The sequence below is a fragment of the Vigna umbellata genome, chromosome 11, assembly GCF_029865625.1.
Source record: "Vigna umbellata cultivar VRB3 chromosome 11, Vumbellata_1.0, whole genome shotgun sequence".
Taxonomy (NCBI): domain Eukaryota; kingdom Viridiplantae; phylum Streptophyta; class Magnoliopsida; order Fabales; family Fabaceae; genus Vigna; species Vigna umbellata.
Window position 1 is genome coordinate 12,696,948 of NC_142175.1, and position 6,894 is coordinate 12,703,841.

The window sequence follows — 6,894 nt, forward strand, 5'->3', positions numbered from 1 at the left end:
TTCTTACATATTCCCAACTTTCCTTTTGCATTGAGCTTTTCTTTTTATTCTCTTTTCTTTCTCTTTTTTTTTTCTTTTCACATACTTAGTTCTTAGCTCAATGCTTTTTATTTTCCCTTTTTCTAAATTTCCTAACAACCCCAAACTTGAACATTTATCAATACCACCAGATATTTTCTACTTAACTCAAGGTAAAGCTTTTCACAAGGGGTTTTCAAATCATGTTCAAGGCTAAGGGTTCAAAGGATAGAACACATAGTGCTCTCTTTTGTGGGGCTAAAATCATGCATTTGGCTAATAAAAGGGTTACCAACAAATGACCTTGATCATATGATGCAAACAAACAATTGATTCAATCATAGAAAACCTGGGCAAAGTCATTCATACTTTCAAAGTAATATCATTCAATCACAACAACTCTGGAGCTCAAAGCCTCACATATAAGCTCATTCACATTCCACATATACATCCTGCTTAGTATCATAATCACAATCACAACATCATGCATTTGTTCACAAAGATTGTGAACCATCTGTATAAGCATATAATGTGCACAATCTCAACATCACTCAATATCAAAGCATCATCAAGCATTACTTATCAAACAACAATCCTAAGCAAACCATCATAACAGACAAAGTTTCCAATTGAGTACATCAAACCCTATTCTAAAAACAGAAGCAAATAAGTTCAATAATATAAAACTAAAACAAAAGCATAAAATAAATCCTGCTCTAGTGCTGATAGCATCCATCAGTAAATGCTATCTCAGCTCCTCATCAGTCAATGCTATCATCTGCATCCTCCTCCAGTACCCTTCAATAGATGCAAATCTTTCTTACCAACACCCATCAGTAGGTGTATACAAACATAGTATCCTTCAGTAGATACTCTTCCGCCTAACATCCATCAGTAGATGTAAACCCTGTAACAAACTTATAACAAAAACAAAAATACCCAAAAGTTCAAAATTACATCACCAAACCAAAAATTAAAAGTTCTTAAATCATTGGGTTGCCTCCCAACAAGAGCTCTTTTAACGTCACTAGCTTGACCCAATAAAACTCAAGTTCTTTCTTCTTTCTCTTCTTTCTCTTCTTTCTTCTTTTTCTTCTTTCTTCTGAACTTTTTCAGGAATTTGATAAAACCAGGAACCTGTTGCAATGTCTCAATCATAGGAACTTTAATCTCCAATTTCTTGAAGATTTCCATAAAGCACTTAAATTTCTTTTCCTTCCTATGATACTTCTTTAGATGAGGATGGGGTTTTTCATATGATTCCTTCTTCTTTCCTCTCATCTTCTTTTTCTTACTTTTCCTCTCCCTAAATTTTCTCTTTTTCTTTTCTCTTATTTTTTTTCTTCCCTTCTCTTTTTCTTCTCAACTTCTTTATTTTCACACAAATTTTCTTTCTCTCTTCTCTCTCAACCACTTCTTTTTCTTTTTCTTCATCTTTATCTTTCTCACTCAACTCTTCTTTTTCTTTTCTCTCTATCTTTTCCCTATCTCTCCCTATTTTTTTCTCATAAAAAACTTGTCACTTTCAGTGACAATGGCTTGACCTTCCTCCTTAGGGTTAACTTCAGTATTAACCTCAAAATCGTCCAATCTCTGACTAATGTAACGAAGGTTCATCTCCATCCTTTTACATGATGCTTCAATGTTTTTCTGAGTAGAGATGGACACCTGCAAAAACTGTTGAAGTGTGTCATCCAACGTTGACCTTCTTTCCGATAGAGAGGGCTGTTGCTGCCATTGTTGTGGTGACGGCCTATCAAATTGTTCGACAGCTTGAGTTCTTTTGTGATGACAATTAGATATCTGTATGTACTGTTGAAGTGTGTCCTCCAACGTTGTCCTTCTTCCTGATAGAGAGGGTTGTTGCTTCCATTGTTGTGGTGGTTGATTCTTAAATTGTTCGACAGCTTGCCGAAATTGACTTTGATCCATTTGAGTGAGGTTCCCACCAGTGGTTGAAATTACCTTGGTAGAATTGAGTGCCCATATAGTTAAATTCTTGACCGAATTGCATCCTGCAAGCATTAGGCACAAAACTCTAGAAAATATTTGTTAGCACAAAAAAGATGGAGAAGATAGATAAAAAATCAAAAGATATAATTAAAAAGATAGGAAGATAGGTAATAAAAATAGAAAATAGAAAGAGAAAATAAAAACTGAAAAAAAGAAATTAAAAATAGAAAAAACGAAAATAAAAACAGAAAAATAATAACAAAAAATAAAAACAGAAAAATAAAAACAGAAAAATAAAAACAGAAAAATAAAAACAGAAAAATAAAAAAAAAATAAAATAATAACCGAAAAAATAAAAATGGAAAAAATAAAAACAAAAAAATAAAAATAGAAAAATAAAAACAGAAAACAGAAAACAGAAAAATAAAAGCAGAAAAATAAAAACAGAAATTCAAAATTCGAAATTTAAAATTCAAAATTCAAAAACAAGTCAAAGATAAAAAATAATCACACAAATAAACTAGTTAAACGACGAGTCCCCGACAACCGCGTCAAAAACTTGATGACAAATTTATGAACACCGAAAAACGGCGCCAAAAACTTGTTTAACCCTCGGCAAGTGTGACCGAATCGTATCAAGTGATAAACTCGGTAAGACCAAGTATTGTTCTCCCAAAGGACTCACGGCCTAGTTAGTTATATGAGTTCTTGATTATTTAAGACTTGAACAAATTCTTGAGATTTCAAATGCAAAAGACAATAAGTAAACATGTATGCATGAGTTTTGATCAATGGAAAAGAAGAACACAAACACTGAATGAATTATATGGATGAGTATGTTGTTGGGGTAATCAATTTCATCTTATCCACTTTCATATATTTTAGGAATTCATCATTCTTTTCATCAATGTTAATGCCACTCTCTAAATTACCTTGCAAATAAAGCCTATCCTTAATTACGAGTTCATACAATTCCTAGCATCCCTAATAATTAATTCTGAAACACAGAAGCTTAAAGGTAACCAACCCTCATATCCCTATGTCTAGGCAATATGCTATTGGGAGAATTTCCCTGGATCTAGATTTCCCCGTATGTGTCCATATCGACAAAATCAATAATCATGACATCGAATGAGTTAAACAATGCATGCTTTGAGCAAAGAGGAAAAACCCTAACTATTAATGAAAGAAAGCATGTATGTCAAATAAGATGTTTAAACACAAATTCCATATATGAGAGCTTCAAAAGATTACATTGATTCCCCAACAACAATACAAAGTTTAGTTCACCATATTCATGGTGAAACTAGATGAACAATAATGAAAGAATGGAAGAGATAGAAAAACCCTAGAAAGAGAAGAGGAGAGCCGTCACCATCTCCAATTCTACCCCTAAGGGGTGAAAAGTGTGTTTTGCATCTTCTTCAGCCAAAGATACAAACCGTAGGACGTTCTAAACTTATATATTATTCTAAACAATACAGAAAATTAGGCCCAAGCCCATAAAAGTAACAGAAAACCGGTCCAAGCCCATTTAGAATGGTGCACAACGGTATTTTACCGCTGAGCGGTACTAGCGCATGATCCATTTTGCCCCCCACTTGTTGTTTTGCCCCTCAGCGGTGATTTCGGCACCTGAAAACTGCCGCTTGTTACCAATAAGGAGTATTGGTAAATCTTGAAGAAATTTGTTTTGATGATGCTACAAGAAGTTTTAGTTGCAGAAGATATTAGAATTAGTTAAAAGCAATTTGTAGAAATTAAATGTAGTAGGAAATTCTTGTAAACCTTGTAAACTTGCATTTTTAACTACAATAATCGATTATGATTAAGCAATAATCGATTATCACAAGTCATACTTGAATAATCGATTATCACTTCATATAATCGATTATCACATTTTTGAAAACCTATAACGGACTTGAATAATCGATTATCACTTAAAATAATCGATTATTCATGGCAGTTGGGAGCTGACCTTTGGCACTCAGTGTACTTGGCTATATATTTTGTTTTGGAGAAATTAGAAAGCAACGTTTTTTTTGAACTGAGAAAGCTTAGAACACTGTGTGTCAGAGGAACGTTCTCAGAAAGCTTTTTGTTCATTGTTCCCTTGCTTAGTCTTGTGAAAGGAGAGGCTCGCGTATCGTGTGTCGATAGTCGGAGCAGACTCTCTTCAAGTTAGCAAGGTGCTCTGCCTGGTCTTGTGAAAGGAGAAGCTTGTGAATCGTTGGTCGATTGCTGAAGCGGTTCTCTTCAAGTTGGTAGAGTGGTTCTATTCATTTTATTCTTGTTCATTATCTTGTAATCTGTTAAACAATTTTTTAGTGAAAAAGGTTAATCACTATTTATAGTGATTAACGACTGGACGTAGAATCTTTTGATTCGAACCAGGATAAAAATTCTGTGTTGATCTTCTTATTCCCTACACTCATTTTATTTTATGTATATCAACTGTTTGATTAATTTTCTGAAAGAAAATTATTTTTACTAAAAGGACCAAATTAAGTTTGTGATCGAATATGCTTTCCACTCTCTGAGTGTTAATTCCGCTGCGCTATACTCTTCGAAAAATACCCCCTCCGATACCATCACCACTCGGCGCAACATTACTGCTCAGCGCCACTCGGTTGCAACCTTTTCTTGCACAAAACCATTAAATTCACCTTCAACTCTCTTATTCACAAAACTAAAGCAAAAATATGAGTTCAAGCTAGTTTCTAAGTCTTAAAGGTTGCTTTTGGTATCAATTTTAAGCATAAAAATAACGGTTTTTCAACCGTTATCACCTTTCTAGTCTTACCATTTGTTTCGATATCATAACCTATTAGAAATTATAGACAACGGTTATCAACCACAACCTAAATTGTTTAGTTTTGACTATGATATGATATACTATAGTTATTTACCCATAGTTTAATGTCCAAAATAACTGTAGTATAGGGTCTTTGCTACAATAGTGTTGTATTTTTTTTACACAATTGAGTTTCCATTTTCTTAAAAACACCGAATGTAGTTCCCTATTTTTTTTTAAAAGAAAACTAAATATAGTCCCTTCTATAAGGTATTAACATCATTTGAAAGGTGTTATATGTCAAAATCTAGGTCATCTTCTATTTCAGAACTCTTCTTTTTTTCTTTTTTCTCCCTTCTCCTTCCTTGAACTTTCTTCACCTCCTTCCATGTCCCACCACCTTCCAAACATAATAGCCAACCTAAAGCCTAAATAAAATAGGCTCAAAAATGATTGAGTTCAACAAATTGTAATTGAATTGAAGGTTTCTCTCCCTCAAACCTTCCCTCAATATAGTCTAGGCTTCACTTGGCATTTTTCGCATGCCAACTCCAAACTCCGAAAAACACCTCGACAACCACAAAAAACTTGTGTAGCTGGAGCTTCTTGCTATGAAGAATGAGAGTAACAAAAAGTTGGTAGATGTTGTGGTGGAGGGAGGTAGTGGCAGGTGAAGAAAGGTGGTGGGTTGAGAAAGGTTGAGGAAGGTTGTGGGAAGTGAAGGGAAATGGAGGGAGAAAAAAAATAGAGAGGTTCAAAAGGAGAAAATGATCTAGATTTTGACACGTCACATTTCAAACAACGTTAATGCTAATTTAGAATTTTGTGTTTCTCTAATCTCGTTTTAGTTTGGCATGTTATGATTACAATATGCTTTTTTTAGAAAAATGAAAATAAGAATTAATTGAATCACTTTAAGAAAATTATTAAATAGCAACTAGATTAGTCATTATATTGATTAAGTTAGACACTATTTTATAAATTAAAAAATATTGATATCTAAAATAATATCCATTATTAACAAAAAAAATTATAATTTATTTGTGAATTACTTTTGATATTGAAGATATTGAGTACTAGGCTGATGCGGACGATTGCACGAGCACCCATATCCTCATTTAATATTATGTAAATAACAGAGAAAGGTATTGAACACTAGGACGATGCGAACGATCACACGAGTGTTCAATCTTTAAACGTATTTTTGTAATTTTTATATAAGACAGGAGAAGAGGTTTTTAGCACAAGGACGACGCGAGCGGTCACACGTGTGCTTAACCTTTAAAACGTATTTTTGTAATTTTTATTTAAGAAAGAGAAAAGGTCTCTAGCACAAGGGCGACGCGAACAGTCACACGTGCGCTTAACCTTTAAAACATATGTTTGTAATTTTTATTTAAGAAAGAGAAAAGGTTTCTAGCACAAGGACGACGCGAGCGGTCACACGTGTGCTTAACCTTTAAAACGATATTTAAATATTTTTTGATTATATTTTTTTTAAAAAGAGAAAGAAAGATGTTAAGCACTAGGACGATGCGAACGATCACACGAGTACTCATACCATTATTTACTTATTTAGGAAACCTAAGGGTATTAAGCGCTAGGCTGATGCGGTCGATCGCACGAGCACTCATACCAGTATTTAAAATTTTTTAATATTGAGGATATTAAGTACTAGGCTGATGCGGACGATCGCACGAGTACCCATATCATTATTTAATCATTTAGAAAGACCTGGGAGTATTGAGTGCTAGACTGATGCAAATGATCCCACGAGCACCGATACCATTAGTTAACTTTTTAGATTGACGGTATTAAGTACTAGGCTGATGCGAACGATCGCACGAGTACTCGTACCATTATTTAATTTTTAGATTGACGGTATTAAGTACTAGGCTAATGCGGACGATCGCACGAGTACTCATACCATTATTTAATTTCTTATTTTTTTCATCATTTTTTACTTTATAATTTTTGCAATTGTTATAATATGAAAATAGTATTTACATAAATATTTAAAAAATGAAATTATAAAATATGAAGTAAAAATGCTATTTACGTAAGTATGTTTTTGAAGAGACCTAAAATTGAAACAAATTAAAACTATATTATTAAAATGGTACTAAATA